Raw genomic sequence first — 17,618 nt, forward strand, 5'->3', positions numbered from 1 at the left:
TGTAAATGTTTACTCAGAAGGCACATTTTTGCACATTTCTCAACCTACTTCCAGGAATGTGCATAGAACTGTAGCATTAGAGTCGCTGCAATATTTAAGGGCACAATCCTATGGCCTCCTGACATTGTCTGAGGGGTTATAGGACATGTTGAAGTTTCAGGTCTTATCCTGGAAGAGTACTCTGAGGTTAAATTTGGGGCTCTAACCTAGGAGGGCCTTCACAGCCAGCATGGTTCTTTACAGACACCTACACTGCATGGTGCCCTAAGTGTCTTGAATTTTACAAAATTTTAAAACAACTTTGTTTCCTATCATTATTGTTAATATCTACCAAAGCAGCTTATAGAATTCTCCTCCTCTTCATTTAATCCTCACAACTACAGCTTTATGAGGTAGCTTAGACTGAGAGTAAGTGACTAGCCCAAAGTCATGAGGTGAGCCAGAACCCTCATCTTGAGTCCTAGTCATTCCTACCATTATGCAATACTTGTCATGAGTAGCTTTCAGGGTGTTTTATACTTTATTTAGTGTGTTGTGTAGTATGTGTCCAAAATAGTTTTTTTAATTGGATGTTTCATTTTTCCACATTTGTTATTTTTAAATGTTAATTTTTAAAGTTTAGTATAAATCTTATTTATAAACATTTTGGTAGTTCAAGTTTTATTTAATGCTCTCCCTACCTCCAAAATCTGAGAGTTACTTAACATCGGGAGTACAGAATGGGAAGTATGAAAAGAATAGCACCAAGCATAGAATAAAACAGTGAGGTCTAAGAGCTAGTTAAAATTCTGAAAAAGATACAAAATAATGTAAGAAAGTCAATAACAGAACGAATTCTTGAAGCAATTCGAACTTCAAATAAGCAGTTATCAGAACAGTACAGCAAGAATGAAGCCCCATGCGCAGGTTCAAAGATATGCAAAACAACGTTGGGAGAAAGTCACTTTGTACTTACTAACAGTGGAAACAGGGGTATTACTTTCCTAAATACTTTATGAAAACAAACAGAAAATGAAACTGAGAATGAGGAAATACTCATAACTAAAATGTTCATTTCAGAGTATGTTTTAAGCTAGTGGAAGGCACAGATAAAGCTTGCTGGATATATTTTGTATTTTATTAAAATTACTAAATGCACCAATCAGAGCCAGGTAAAGACTGAGAATTAAAGAACAGGGTTCTGTTAAACATATTTTGTTATTTTTAGTAACACAGATCTACTCCTGGTTACACAAAGACCTAATTTTAGCAACCTCATTTAGGGGGGAAAAACATGGTTTTCATTGCTGTTAAACGTTTGAGAGTCAAGCTTTGCCAGTCACCCTGAGATCTAGCAGATGATCCTGATTGTAGCTTCTCCCACTCCTGTGTTAAGTAGTAAATTATGTTAACTTAGACTCTGTTTACTTGAGGCAGTGGAATAATACTGAATACTTTCTTGTTATGCAGCTATTTTGACGGATGAATGTGTTCGGATTGATTTTAAAGGGTTTGTTCTGATGGTTTTAGTTGTCACTCCCATTTTAATAATGTAATTCTATGGGCTTCAATTCTATGGATGTGTATAATTATTTTCTATTACTGGTTAACTGCTTTGTATTCTCAATTTATTAATTCATCAATTAATCATCTAGTTATTTATCTTACTTTATATTATTATTATTAACTGTTTATTATTATTTTACTTTAGTTTCATTACTGTTTATTGTATTGTTGTTTTTCTTGTGGTTCTGACTGTATGTAAGCCACCCAATGTGTGTATGACTAATTGGGCAGCATATAAATAAATAAATATCAATAAAAACAAGGGCAAGTTCATTACACCAGCAGAAATTCAGCACTTTTCAATAGCAGAAGCAATATTTATATATTGTCTAATAATAAAGAAATACCAGAACCCTCGCTTGAACTGTTAAAGCAAATGAGGGTACTTCTGGGTTGGATTATTTGTCCAATTCAAAGGTACTTGCTGGTTTAGCCAGCTGGGTGGTAACATGACAATTGGGTAGACACATAACTGTGTTCTCTGGCTGCAGCGCAATGTTTCCTTAATTAAACTGAAGCACTGTTGAAGACATGAGGTTCTTAGTACAGAGGCTGATGCTTGACCCTGGCAACTATTCAAGCCATGATTTCTGGAACAAAATAGACTTCTGAGTAAGAGTTTTAGAGCAATATCCAATAAATAATGCACATAAACAGAGAGCTAGTCCATCTGATGCTCCTCTATAATATTTTAATCTTTTCAGGAATTAATAAATTAATAAGCATTGCCATTAAGAAGACAGCCTTATTTAATCAAAGGGCATAATTTGAAATGTTAACCTAATGTAAACATTTGTAAATATGTACTTATAAAGACTGACAGAATTTTAGAAGTGGCATTCTGTCATCTCTAAAACAGAAGAGACATAATAAGAAAACACCTATCATGATATAGGCATTTTAATCTAAAAAACCTGAACAAATGCTTTTATTCAAAGCTATTGATCTAATAATTTGCAAATTCATGTAATCAATTAATCTTAATAAGTAATGAATCAACTAAAATATGTTTGTCAGACTTATTTAATCAGATCAGAACTGTAATAATAGCTCCAGTACAGTGAAATAATTGGGGTTCTGAAGACACAGTGAAATATTCATTGCTTAAACCAAATATAAATTTTACATTGCCAAACATTTCAAAAAGTTTTCAAAATAATCTGTAGTTTCTCTGAGTGAACATCTAAAATTTACAGGTGCAATTAGAATGCACAATGAAAAGCAAATTTGCAAAACCATTTACACTACAATTATGTAACTTTTCCAATCTCAGATGAGAGAAACAAAAAGCAGTTTTAAACTAAAAGACAAAGAAACAGAGTATTTGATGCACAGAAGCGCCTTACCACTAGGATGTACCATAAATATTCTAAATTGTCACAAGATAGAATACAACTGAATGAAATGTAGATCAGGAAAAGATTGAGCATATTTGAATCAATTCCTCTTCCTATCCTTGTACTATCCTTTGCGTGTCAAGAGTCAGGCCATACATACTAACATTAAAAGCCAAATCAAGACAGCAGAAATTTAAAAAAAGGAAATTTGCAGATTTTATATTCAAGTACTTGAAGAGTGTGTTTTGTGTTGCTTTGTTAGCACAAATGAGAATGATTTTAGATCACAGCTGGAAAAAAATGATTTATAGTATACTATGCAAACTCAGGCACTGTTTGTAAAGATCTCTAAATCAGGTCTTTAACGAGTAGTGATATCCAAGTGTCTTAAACAAAGACATCTTTAAAAACTTGAACATTAAAAGATGTTTAAAATGCTGCTTAGCAATACAAAGCAACTCTTCACAATCCGAGGTTTGCTTATTGTAAAGTCTCAGGAAAACTTAACTCGAAAATATGTAGCCTGCCCAGTCTTACCTCCTCCTGCCCCATGTCCTGAGGAAGAAGCTGTGGGAAAGGCATAGGAACAGTATTGCTGTTTCAGTAGTCACTAGGAACTTCATAAAACCTTAATCTCCTTAATCTGGTGTTGCTCTCCCAGAAAGACTTGCCCTGCTCCTTGCTGAGGTACAATCAAGTATGCCATAGGTTGCTACCACTGCCAAACAACCTGTGTTGTTTGTGAGATTCCAGGTCTCTGTATGAGATTCCAGGTTAGCAGTGTTGGAATATGTAACTTTCCCCCATGCATAACTTTGCACGTTGCCAATTAATTGATCACAACTGACAGCTTAGGAAATAAACAATGCTATATTGGCTGTACTTTTCAGTTGCTTTGGGTTAAAATTTCCATTATCCCTGACTAGTGGCTATGTTGGCTGGGGCTGTTGGAAGTTATAATCCATGATATCTGGACCATACCAAGTTTAAATTTATTGTATTTTAAATTTCTTACATACCGCCTGATTATTATAAAATATCACGACAGTTTACATAAAAAGTCAAAAATATAAATATATATTAAAACCATATAATAATAATAATATAGTTAAAATCTCCTTAGTGCCCACACTTGTTACAGCTAATTAAAATACATTATCGATTAAAAAACTAGGAGTAAAAAGTTTTGGCCTGGAGCCAAAGCGAATAAAGTGTTGGTGCCAGGCACACCTCTCTGGAAGTAAGTTCCCTAATTGGGGTGCTGTCACAGAGAAGGTCCTCCTCAGCTCTCTCAAGGAGGTCTCTTGGAGGAGGACCTCCGCGAATGATTTTGGGGACCATGCATGCTTGTATGGAAGATGTTGTTATACGTTCCCTTGGGAAAAGCTGATTCAAATGTAAAGTTTGTAAACAAACAAACACCCCCTGCACCAAAACATAGTCAGAGCTTTTAAAGTGTCTATACACATGCCGTTTGGATATACTCTTCCTTTGTATATAAATGTACTTTGCATTACATTTTTGCAGATAGATTTCCTTAAGAAGGTGCTATTTTAGATTGTCTTTGCATTTCCCATTAATACACACTTTGTGGAAGGTTCTTCCCAATAAACACATTTTTGTATACATTTTTGCATTATCCAGTTTGGAAAAATGTGAGTACTGAAGAGTAACTAAGTTCCACGTGCATATTGATTCAAAAAGTGCAAATTTGATATGTTCTTTTTGAAATGAAATTATCTCAATTAAGTTCTCCCCATCCCCAATACCAAGAGGAAAATCAGAGACTATAAGTAGTAAGTTCAGTCAGGGCCATCTTAACAGCATTATGGGCCCTGGGCAAAACAGTGTACTGGGCCCCCTACGACAACTACAACTACAGTTAATTTTGGACGTTTTCCAATTTTCCAAGGGTTAACATACACAGATTAGTATGGGGCCCACGGGCAAGTGCCTATCAGGCCCATGCGTTAAGACGGCCCTGAGTTCAGTCTTCGAAGAGAATATTAGTATTGCTTCTCACACTTAAGTGTAATAAATATGCATATATACACAATGCCACTTCAACTTGTTATGACTTTTAACAATTTAGAGATAAACAGTTCTTTCATTAGAGTATATTTATTACATTACTGTTTGTGTTCTGTTTGAAATCCTATGTAGGCTGGACAGAATATAAATACTTTTAGAAATAAAATATTCAACAGCAACAGCAGTAATGGCAGGCCACATTTCATTGTCAGTGGCAGACAAATCCATGATGCCATGTGAAACAGCTGTAAAACATTTTGTTCACTTATTGCCACAAAATGGTTTTGCTTGTGAACCAGAAGTCATTCTGTATGCAGGAGAAGACAGATAATCAGGAACGTTCACTACTACACTGAAAGTTTACAAAAGACTGGGGGAAAGTAATAAAAATGAAAGCTATCTCAGGATATAGGTTTACATTAAAAACCACTGAGTTGTTATAAAACTAGTTGAGAATGAATGTAAAAGCCATGCTGAATCAAAAGCCTCTTTTGTCCAGCATTCTTTTTATGCAGTGGCCAGCTATATGCATCTGGGAAGTCCACAAGTAGTACATGCAAGAACACCTTTTTAGCTGCATTCCCCAGAAAATGGTACACACAGGCATACTGCCTCTGAAACTGAAATTATCATATAGACGGAAGCACTACTAGTTGGGGAATAAGACTGTGGGGATTCCTACAAAGACTGAGAGCAGGAATACAATGATGTAAGCCATTCTGAGTTCTTCAAAAAGAAAAAGGTGGGCTATAAATCTGACAGCAGTTTTACATAGAAGAATTCCAGGATACATATCATCTAGACCTCGTGATTGGTTAGCATTCAATTTGTCAATAAAATCTTGAACTTCATCTCTTAACTACTATTGACCTAAATTCCTTAGACTCCCTTCCTGAATCAATTTATACAGTGGTATCTGTTCTGCATCTTCTGCAGTGAGGACAACTCATTAGCTTTTCTACAATTTTTTCATTCTTCTTTAGTATTCCTCTAACTCTCCTGTCATCCAGTTCTTCTACATGTACTGGTAACTGCTAATTTGAAATAACCAATAGAGGAACAAAATTAAATTGAAGAGTACATGCATATGGAGTTCTCATAATTGAATCTACCATTATGTGCTAATTATGAGAAAGCAAAATAATGGACTTTGAAATTAAACAAAATAACTAGAACAGTTTCTCCTTCTTATAATTCATTTCTATACTGCCCGTAGCTGAAGTTTACAACAAGAGTGTGTGTGTGCGCGTGCATGCGTGTGTGTGTAGAATACATTATATTCTGGAATGTGAAGGACTTGTGACTTAAATTTACACAGAGAATGAAATAATTCTAGTAGCTAAAGGCAACAAGTCCAGTGGTTAAAACACCACTCTAGAATATTTATAAGTTAGAATATAGTAGGTATTGTTTGCCTACTAATTCGTACATATTTTATATACACAATTTCCCATAAGATTGGTCCTTTAAAACATTTAAGTTATACTTAATCACAGGAACTGTGTATATATTTTTAAGGAGAAAACCCCCTACAGTCTACTCCTGAGTTAGTTTTGCCCCCTTAATAAAAAGATTTCCTGTTGAGACAAGCCTGAAAAATTATAGGTCTTGCTTACACAGGTCAAGTATAAGGCATGTTCTCACACACCAGCACTGACATAGCAGGTTACATTCTTTTACATGTACACACCCATCTGTGCTAACTACCAACCAGCACTAATTTAACAGAAGCTAAGCACTAATGGCAAGTCTCCCAAGTTATTTGGCAGAAGCTCAAACACATGCCTACAGTAAGTTATTTACTTGATATGTGCAAATGATTGTCCACCAGTTCCCCTTATTTGTAAGTCAGGAGCTTCAAAGATCTAAAGTCTCCCACTGTGAGGTCTATTATGTGTTCTTTATTCTACTGGTAGTTTATTTTTTATGTATGAAGAAAGGGAAAGTAACCACATGATAGGCCACTGTGCACACCCAAGACACAACTTTCCCATTTAAATTAATTAATGAGAGCCAGTGTGGTGTAGTAGTTAAGAGCATGGGGCTGGGACTCAGGCGATCTGGGTTCTAGTTTCCCCTTGGGTCATGGATGACTTTGGGCCAGTCACAATCTCTCAGTACAACCTAACTCATAGGGTTGCTGTTGTGGGATAAGACTGAGAGCAAGAATATGGGAATAATGTAAGCCACTTTGAGTTCATTATAAGATAAAAGTGGGATATAATAATTTATTATTTTATCTTATAATAAATAAAAATATACCGCTCAGCAAAAAAGTGAATAATATTAGATGGTCTACACAACAGCTGGTTAACTGTGCAAAAAAGCAAAATAATGTTATCCATCTCATATACAAGGAGGAACCCAAAAGAAACTGGAATCATTCTCTGGTGGGCAAGTACATGCTTCTGCTGCTAGATGCCTCCTGTAGGGGTTTCTTTTGGGTCCCCACCTTGTAAATCAAAACCAAGCAGTGGAAGTCTGTATCAGCATGAGATTAAACACAAATGAACACAAATGAAGAATGAATACCAATTGTTTTGATCTCCAATAAAAATACAATTGGCTAACAAAATGCACACAGTTATTACACCTGAAATGGATTTGTAAACAACTGTTTGTTCTATATATGACCATAGCAGAAATTATGGCTAAAAGGAGGAGGAAAGGGAACGTCAGGGATCTCAGTAGCAAGTCATATAAAGCTATTATTTACCTGGAATTTAATGTTAGTGGTTCAACAACTATTTCCCATGTTTCCTCCAGAGGAAATAATATCTTGTTTTTAATGGACAATTTAACAGAAAAACTAAAATTACAAGAATGTACCATAACCACTCAAACAGTCCAACAGCAATCTAATTCCTTCCATGTTTATCATGTAAAAATATGGATGTGAAATGTCATTTCCAAACCTTGCAAGCTACACTCAATGATGTGAAACAGGGATAAGATAAACTGAAATATGATATTGATATATGATATAGTTGCATATTGTTGGAAGCTGGTTTTCCTCCTCCTCACCTTCAAACAATAGTTCTTTTGTATAAAAACAGTTTATTTCCAACATACAGCTAGCAAACTAATAGCTAACAGAGGAAGAGTATTTGATCACACTGAACCCAAACTAGAAATTATTTCTAGGGATCTTCTTCTTCAGTAACCCTGGCTCCACCACTCTATGTGTGCCCCTCTAGAGAAGGGGTAGCATCTTGTATCTATGCAGGGCCTTTAACCCTTCTAAGAAGGTTAGCCCTTCTCTCCTGATACTGCATCATGGCATTTGGGACTGGACCAGGTACTTCGTGCTTCTCGCTCATGTTCCTGCTCTGTACTTACAAATTAGTTCCTAGGGTCTGCCTGAGATGGCAGCCTTAAAATAAACTTTCCCGCCTCTGCCATCTCTATGTCTACAGTCCCAGCCATTACAGCCCTCAAACAAAGAGTTGATCCCATCCTGGCCCAGCAAGTGCCCCAAGAATAATTCTCTCTTTCATTTCCAACACATATTATGCTTTTGATTACTAAATAGGGCACAGGCAATTGTTGCCCATGGCAGCACCACCATACCTTCTTAACACCTTTCTTAGCACCCATCAAGATGTCCTACTCTACAACTTTAAAAGAAAATCTTACCAGCAGCTGAGATTGCTTCAAAGCAAAGTGAGGCCCTTTTGCCTCAGTTATGTCCCAGGAATATCTCTGGGTCCACATGGGGCTCAGAGACATTCTTAGGAAATGATGATGGTGGGCAACTGAAATTCAGTGCTTTCTTCTGCAGGGTTCCCCAGGCACTAAGAAAAAGAAGATGGAAAAGATAAAATGGGGCTCCAGGCATTTTTGCCGGGAGGAGAGGGGCTTAAGATATATCAGGGAATAAGGAGAACAGAGCAAAGTCAGGCAGAAGGTCAAGGAAGACAACAGGAAGATGGGGGACGGAAAAGCAATGAGAAGCTAATAGTTTTATTTACTGAATAATTTCTTAGATTTATATTCTGCTCTTTCCTTTTTTAAAGAACTCAAAGCAGCATACATCATCCTCATCCCGCTCTCAATCTTATCCTCACATTAACAACCCTGTCAGGTAGGTTGGGCTGAGAATCTGTGACTGGCCCAAAGACACCCAGTTGGCCCCATAGCTGAGCAGGGACTAGAACTCAGATCACTTGAGTCCCAGACCTGCACTCTCAATCACTATACCACAGTGGCTCTAATTTTTTTCTGAAGTCCCTGCATTTTAAATACTCAGGAACACCCTGGTTGCTTTGTGTCATGCAGACCCAGAAATGCCAGGTTGTTTCTGCATTAAATAGCCCAGATTAACTCAACAAGTAGCCATAGGCAACCTGTGCTTCTCCTGCCCCCTACTTCAGCTTGGACAAATGCCATAAAAACTCTATAGCGGCAATGGAACACTGACTAAAACTACTGAAAATTATGATCATAGCACAACTGGTTTTTAACAAGTGCATATATAGGGCATACACATTTATTTTTAAAATAAAACAGCTGAACATGTAAGTCAAAAAGATAATGTCAAAATTCACGGTGGAAACTAACAACGTAAGTTACATATACATGACATTGTTAAAAGACAAAAATACCATAAAAATAAGTTGGCACAAAAAATTATATTAAACCATTAGCATTCACACAAAAATAGAGTAAAGCACAATTTTCTACATACAATTATTTACCAATGCAAGGGACCCTTGAGGAACTTTAATAAACTTGGAAACTAATTGAATGAAACAAAAAGAATATTAATTCTTCACTGGTCTTATCACTATGCAATGAAATTAGAATCTGAAAAATACCTCTGACAAGCAGAAAAACAGTGAAGCAAAAAAAGGATAAATATTACAAAGGAAGAACATTTATTTCCAAATTAAGTCTTTTATGTAAGACATAAAGTAAGACAATGTCGCATGAACCTGATGCAACTCTCTCTTAAACAACAGTCTTGCTGGTATACCTTTTCTTTAGTGTAGAAAAGAAAAAAATCAATGCTATGCTGGAACTTTGTCAGAAGTGCTACCTTTTATATATAGCATTGTATAAAGAATGCTATAACAAGACCAGGAAAGCGCCTGATCTATAATTATGGGCATGGCTGATAGTTCCTATATACCTTGCAAAGCCCTCATTGTCTGACCAACATAAAATCTATTAGAAAACCATTTAATATTATACCCCACACAAGAACTAATACAAGTAGTAGCATGTTCTAATTTATGAAACCTGGGATCAATCTAGTACTGAAAGAGTGCGGCGTTCACGTATACTGTATTTACAAGCAGTACAGTGGTCACATAGATGGTAAACAGGGAAGCTGTAGTCACTTTGGAGGCAAAACCAAATTCAATTCAAAATGGTTTGCTAGTCCAAATTTGCTTATCCTATATAGTTCTGTGGGCAGTGATAAACCCAGAAATTGGTAACCTGCAACAGCATGGGGTTGGATTCAATGGCCTTCTTGACCTCTTCTAACTCTACTATTCTATGATTCTGTGATCTTCTGCCTTATCACTGAGACCCCATAGGTAATTCACCAGCCCTCACAGATCTGCTTTTTAGACTATACACCTTCCTGTCTCCCTGACACTCATTTCCTACAGGAAGACAACCAATTTCTTCCCTAGGTCAGAGATAATGGTCACAGCATGAGTTTGGCTGAAATGTAATCTCAAACCTTGAAACCCATTATACTGGTTTTGGTACAGAGTAAACAATACCCTACAAGAATCTGAGTGGTTGCTGAACTTGTCATGGTATAGTTCTGAACTTGCCTGTAGCTATGTTCTACCCAAGACAACCTCAATTACACTTCATTAATTACACCATAAACAAGGAACTGTTACTTCCAAGGCTGTTGTGAACAATGTGCTTTGAAAATCAAACTAGAATTCTACAGGCAGCCAAACTACTAAATGAAACTGTCACATATCAATTTATGCATTATGAACCACAGGAATACAGCATTGCTAGAGATCTCAAAACATTTTAGCATTTGTAACCCCTTAGCAGCATCTCTTCAACAACAATTTACTTCAGACTCAGAGGACTAGTCTAATTAGTATGTGGCAGCTGTAACAGTCTTGTTGTAGTTTTAAGGCTAACACATAATGACATGATCTTTTGTGGACTAGATGTCACTTAATAAGATGCATCAGGGTTTGTAAAAACTGATGATTTAAAACATATTCAATTTCTATCTCATTTAAAACATACTGAACTTACACTCATAAAAATGAACTCTATCACACAGACTGAAGAGAATCAACAATATCATTCCACTAATGCAAGTTGTGTTGCATTAATTTGTGGGGCCTCTAGATCCAATCTAGACTGTGTTCCTAATCAGATCCATGCATGTTTTCTCCCCGCCCCCCATCAAGAAGAACTCCAGGGGCAAACAGCTAGCTAGGAGACAATTTTCAGCAGAAAACTAGTATGGGTCCAAATCTGGACCAGAAGATTGGCTTGGACTGAGACCTCACTATTTCTTTTCCTTCAAAAATAAAATAGCCAGGTTAAGAATGCTTGTTTAAAAAACTTCCCTATTATTTGTAGTTTGATTGATTTGATTTGCCTTTGTGCATTATTTTCTAAATTCAAGGAAAAATTAAACAGGCTACTTTTCTACCATTTGTACACTGTACATCCAGAACTATAAAGAAAACATGCTCACAAAATTATGTTCTACTACTTATGTTTACATTTGTTAAACAACATAAAATGTAGCAGCAGAATCTGATTAACAGCAGCACTGCTGTCTATTTGGGAGTCTTCTATAGCTGAACTGAGGTTTTCTGTGTGTTATGCGCAAGAGACAGAAAAGAATATGACCTTATATCACATAGTAACAAGTCCTTATCCTACGCCAGAGTCATGCAGACACATACCATAAACCACCACTATAGTCAGTGTACAAAAACAGTGAAAAAGATGCTTGTAAACAACATAGGTAGACCACATACTAGAGGAACAGAAGGATTTTTTTTTAAACAAGCTTCCCAAATGGGACATTACAACCTAAATGAGAGTAATCTCCATCCTTAGGTTACACAGCACTCAAGGTTGAGTTCACCTAAAACATTCTTTCAGAGTCTGATTACTAACTCATATTTACACCAATTAAAAATGAAAATCAATTTGGCCAAGAAAAGTTTTGATGGATGATTCAACTAATAGCATGTTAAACTGCTTGTCTCATCCTGTAGGAAAGAAGTGATTTACACAATTTTAACAAGAGAAAGGAAGGCTTCCCTCAGGGAATCCTACAACAAATTGGATTAAGGGTGAAATTAAGTACCTTCCTTTGTACTGCTATGCCCCTGCTAAAATATTTGCTTCAAGCTTCAAGTGAAATCTAATTGGTGGGCAGCAGACTGACAACAGAAAATGTCTGGGGTTGTATAATAAATTAGACTCCCCCCCCCCTCGCAAAGCAATCCCATAGTGGGGTCAACAGTCAAGGCTATAAACCAAGAACACATGGCATCTTTAGCACCAAGGGCTGCATTTGATGGTGAGTCAGGCTTAGATGCACAGACATTCCAGCAATTCTAATGCAGCAGAAAGTACAATGATCTGAACAAGAACTGCAGGGAAAATGAATGGAAAACCTTCTTTCCACCACTGATCCTGATTAAGACTGCACCTTCCTTGCTGGTAGCAGCAGCAGGGAAATAATTGTTTGAGGATCTGTAAAGGAAGCATAGAGTCCTCTAGCTGCTCTCTTCTTCAGTGGTCCTGATAAAGCTAACCATTTTCATTGCTGCTGTTGTCAGGATTGCTGGGACGGAGGGGCGTAGAGAAGGTTAGAAACTGGTGACACGGAATTCCACGTTATCAGAGGATGCAGTTAAGGCCCTAGAGGGCTTGCATGCAGTCTGTACATCCCTGGTCAAAACATTTGTTGTTGGGGTAGTTTCAAAAACAATACTGGCATCACTTGCCCAGGTAACAGCTAAATACAATAAAGTCAATTGCACATTCCATCATTCTGCTTTCAAGGACAAAGAATGCAAGAGAATGGCAGTGAAATAGTAACAGTGTTTATTCCCAAATATTCTCTTATGGATGTTGCTCTCCAACTGATTTGGGTTTGAGTCTCCTGTTGTCACCTAAACAATTTGCATAAAATGTTTTAAATTCTAAGAAATGACTTGTTAAAACCAAATTCAAACAAGGTTTACATACAACTTTAGGACAAACTGGTACCATTCTAACCATGAAACGCAACATCTAAAAACCCAATTTTATATAATTTAGGAAATGACAATGCTACACTGAGTGCATATATTCAGGCAATTAGTATGCCATTTTAATTCTGATAGACAGTTTCTGACCAGGAAAGTAAAGCATATATATTTTTTATAAACTGATATTAAATAATGCTGAGTGAGCAATTACTGAAACTTTGCACATGAAAGTTGCAGAAATTACACTATGCTATCTTTGCAGAAACAGTCCACATTTCTCAAAGAAGCAGTCTTGAAGCAGAGCAATAGGTTGTATCAAGGACACCCGTTAACTATGTAATTGCACCATCCCACAGATTTGGGAGTAAGTCACTAACTAAGGAAGACAGCCAGCACTGTTCAATTACCATATCATTAACACCAAATATTAAAGGTGTTACAACTACTTACAGAGTAAATTCAGGGCTATTTCTCACATTACAGTTCTCCTGCCCCACCCTTGAGAGGCTTGCTGAAGAACAAGCAGCAGATATGTATGTGCACAGATGATTCCGATCATGTGTCTTCTCCATATTTTAGTCCCAAAGGAAAGCAATCCTGTACCAATCCAGGAGTCCACTGAGAATGCCATTGTGTACCTCGGTAGGCCAAGCTTGTTTCACAGATAAACCTACTATAAAGTTCTATTTATAATAGAACACAGAAGTGCAAGAAGTCCCCCATAGGATGGCTGAAAGCGCAAAGGAGAGATGCTTATCATCAACACTCTTAAATGTGACAATTCTTCTTCTATATATGCAATAAATCTGTCAATTGTTATCCCTGTAAATTCACTGTATGTTAGCTTGGGATCTACTGTGTAAAGATTTAACCAGTTTGGTTGTGCACAAGCAAAGGGCTGACAGCATAATAAATAATAAATTCAACAAAATTTTAGAAAATAGTTTGCATACAAAGTATTTTATTAATTTGATTATCTGAAGATTAAACAAGTTCAGATCAACTTCCAAATGGTTAGTGAAGGAGTAAGATGGGTGGGCACTGATCAAACATCCTGGTTATGCTTGGTGAAAAACTCCTGTGATGCTAAAATATCTAAACAGTCATTATTTGATCAGTCATGATTTTAGTCCAATGACCTAAACCACTTGAAGAACCTGTAATCAAGTCAAACACATGTGAACCATAATTGCACAAATCTGCATATACTTGTTTACATACATGTCTGTGTACAATTACAAACACAGTAGACAGTCAGTTAACCAGCGCCCATGGGGATTGGCAGATGTGGGATAAATGTAGTTTTTGGTTGCTTGGCTTAACTAATACTGTACCCCATGCCATGCTATGCCATGCACTCTTTATTGACTTGATATTAATACTGAAATGCAGTAATTAACAGCAAATTAAGACAAAGACAGCCTTAATGTAACAGTTTTACAGTTTGTGTATTCAGTGTGTAATTTTAGTTATATGGCAGTCAATAAATAGTGACCAATGCTCTGGTAACCTCCTGATTGGACTATTGTAATGCACGCTACGTGGGGCTGCCCTTGAAGACAGTCCAGATACATCAGTTGGTTCAGAACAGAGCCTCCAGGATGTTAACAGGGACCGGCAGATATGCACATATAACGCCAGTCCTTTACCATCTACACTGGATACCAATTGAAGTCTGGGCCAATTTAAGGTGTTGATGATGACATATAAAGTCCTAAATGGCTTGGGACCTGGATATCTGAAGGAGCATCTCCTTCACTATGTGCCTGCCTGCTCCTTAAGATCTGAGTCGGAGGTCCTTGAGTGCCCTCTTTGAAGGAGATTAGGAGAGTGGCTATACAGAGAAGGCCTTTCTACAGTGGCCCCCCGGTTATGGAATATGCTCCCCAGAGAGATTTGCCTGGTGCCACCACTTTATTCTTTTCAGCACCAGGACAAACCCTTTTTATTTTCCCAGTATTTTAAGGTTTAAATTGTTATTTTAATTGGGGTTTTATAGAAGATGATGATGTACTTTGTTTTATTTTGTTTTATTGTAAGACTGAGGATGGTATAGAAAAGATTGCAAGCAAGCAAGCAAGCAAGCAAGCAAGCAAGCTTTTCAATTTAATAAAATTCACTTTTAAAAAGAAATTCTTAAGCCTCTTGCATATTTCCATCTTCGGCCTGAGGTTTATGTTACTTGGAACTTGTTTCAGCATACTTGGGGTTGGGTGAGAACACAAAATTTGAATAACAAGCAGTGAGGATTGCGCTTGCTCAATACTGGAAGAGTGAGGAACTACCCACTGAGGAACTGATTTTAAAAAAGATTCTGGACTGTGCAGAAATGGACAGATTGACTCTATTATTGAAGGAGAAAGAAGATACTGACTTCTATCAAACTTGGGACCTTTTTTACGAGTGGCTGGAGAAACGGGACTTGGCTTAGATTTAAAGATGCCTTTAAATTTTTATAAATCGATTTGAATATGATTATAGAATGTTTAAAAGATATGTTATAGGGGGCTGACCCAGTATGTCCGATGTATTTGATGATTGATTATTTTTTAGTTTTCAGTTTAAAATCTTAATAAAAAATGTGCAAAAAAAATTGAATAACAAAAGGTTCCAACCGACTGGTATATTTAGACACAGTGAATTGTTGGGAGTGAAGACAAACATGTAGTGCGTGAAGTGTGGGCTTACTCATGATGCGGCATGGCATGGCATGGCATGCCAAGTTTAAACTTACATTTCTGCTAGAAACTGATTTAATTTTCAATTTTATTTAAAGTACTATTTCTTTGATTTTTTTTGCTGGTTACTTGAGAGCGTTGGTTGCTTGACTTCCAGTTAATATCGAGTCCACTGTAATTACTATAACTTAATTTTTTAGATGGCAAACTAATTAACCTTTTGCTTGTTTTCATGACAACTGTAAAATGCCCCAAACTGTGCTTACTTAAAACTTATCTTCCACGCACCCAGAGCTTCAGACACACGAGTTCTTTTGCGGTGACTGAGCCCTAACAAGTAGGCAGAGCTGTCTTCACCATCACTCACTAGCCAGCAAAATAGAGATAGACTATGCTCAGAGGCTAGAACTACAGAACGTTACTTTGCTGTTTTTGCCCAGCAGACCAGGTGAGGAAGCCAGTGTATATGCCATAAAAGGGTGCTCCTCATCATTATTCCCACTTAAATAAAGAAATGGATAAATTTTCTAAGTTTTTTCACTTTTTTTCTGTTCTTGCATTTTCAACTTTGTTGTTGTTGTTAGTTGCGAAGTTGCATCCAACCCATTGTGGCCCCATGGACAACAATCCTCCAGGCCTTCCTGTCCTCCACCATCCCCCAGAGTACACTTAAGCTCACACCACACCGACTGCTTCAGTGACTCCATCTAGCCACCTCATTCTCTACTGTGCCCTTCTTCTTTTGCCGTCAATTGCTTCCAGCATTAGCGTCTTTTCCAGTGAGTCCTTCCTTCTCAATTTTTAACTTAACCGCACCTTAAAATCTAAACCAATAAGCTGAAGTATTTAAATTTCCAGCAACCTTATCATAGGCCTCTTAAAATACAAACATGCATAGACGCTTTTATAAGGACCAACAAAATTTGTAACAAAGGCATTGCCCAACTTTGGATATGTCTACCCTCCCCTACACTCAAGGATGAGCATTGCAACATTTGTTTTTAGTTGTCTGTTTTTCTAATTACCCAAATCAGCTGCCCTCATATTTCCCTTTAGTTCAAAATATTGGAAATCTCTTCAGCACAGAGAAGAAAGGTTGCAGCTTTTAGCACATTTACTAAGAAGACCCCAATCTTATATACACTTTCCTGGAAGTAAGGTAAGGTGACTGTGCATGTAGGATTATGTAATAAAATTAATATAATTCCGAACATGTAACTCTGAACACCCACAGATCCCTCTAGGCCCCAATTTTTCCCTATATCACATAATTTACCACTTGGTTTACTCTTCCTACCCTACATGTCTCTATGCCCATGTTTGTTTGCTATCTTTCTCCCCATCCCAGATTCCTGCAAAACTGCTGTAATCAATTAGATGTAGAAAGGTATCCCAAATAATGCCATTACATTCGTACAGCTACTCTTCCATATATTACTATTTTTACTTTGTGTGTATGTTGTTTTTTCCCCTTGCAAGGACCCCAATGTTGTTCAAATATTGGAAATAGTTCTCTATTTTTAACAGTCCTATGAGGTAGGTTAATCTGACAGTCCATGACTGTCCCGTAGTCACCCAAAGAGCTTCATGACTGAGTGAGGTCCAGAACTTGAAACATGCCTTCTCTGGGAGTTCTGCTATCCCTAGAATACAACCATATGCCTGTTTACTCAGAAGTAACTCCCATAATTTTCAGCAAGACTAATTCAAAGAAAATGTTCATAGAATTGTAGGCCCAGTTTATATAAGATAAGGTAGAGAGCAGCCTATCTAATATCAGTCACTTGGCAACTAAATAAAATAACACAAATGCAAAAAAA

The 17,618-nt window shown here is 37.0% G+C and overlaps 1 protein-coding gene across 3 annotated transcripts in view; it reads right to left on the reverse strand.

Moving 5' to 3' along the window:
- Positions 1-17,618, reverse strand: part of CRIM1 (cysteine rich transmembrane BMP regulator 1) — a 196,640-nt gene that overhangs the window by 107,779 nt on the left and 71,243 nt on the right. The gene's annotated exons all lie outside the window — the stretch shown is intronic.

Source organism: Varanus komodoensis, unplaced genomic scaffold, assembly GCF_004798865.1.
Source record: "Varanus komodoensis strain SLA01 unplaced genomic scaffold, ASM479886v1 scaffold1, whole genome shotgun sequence".
NCBI classification, from domain to species: domain Eukaryota; kingdom Metazoa; phylum Chordata; class Lepidosauria; order Squamata; family Varanidae; genus Varanus; species Varanus komodoensis.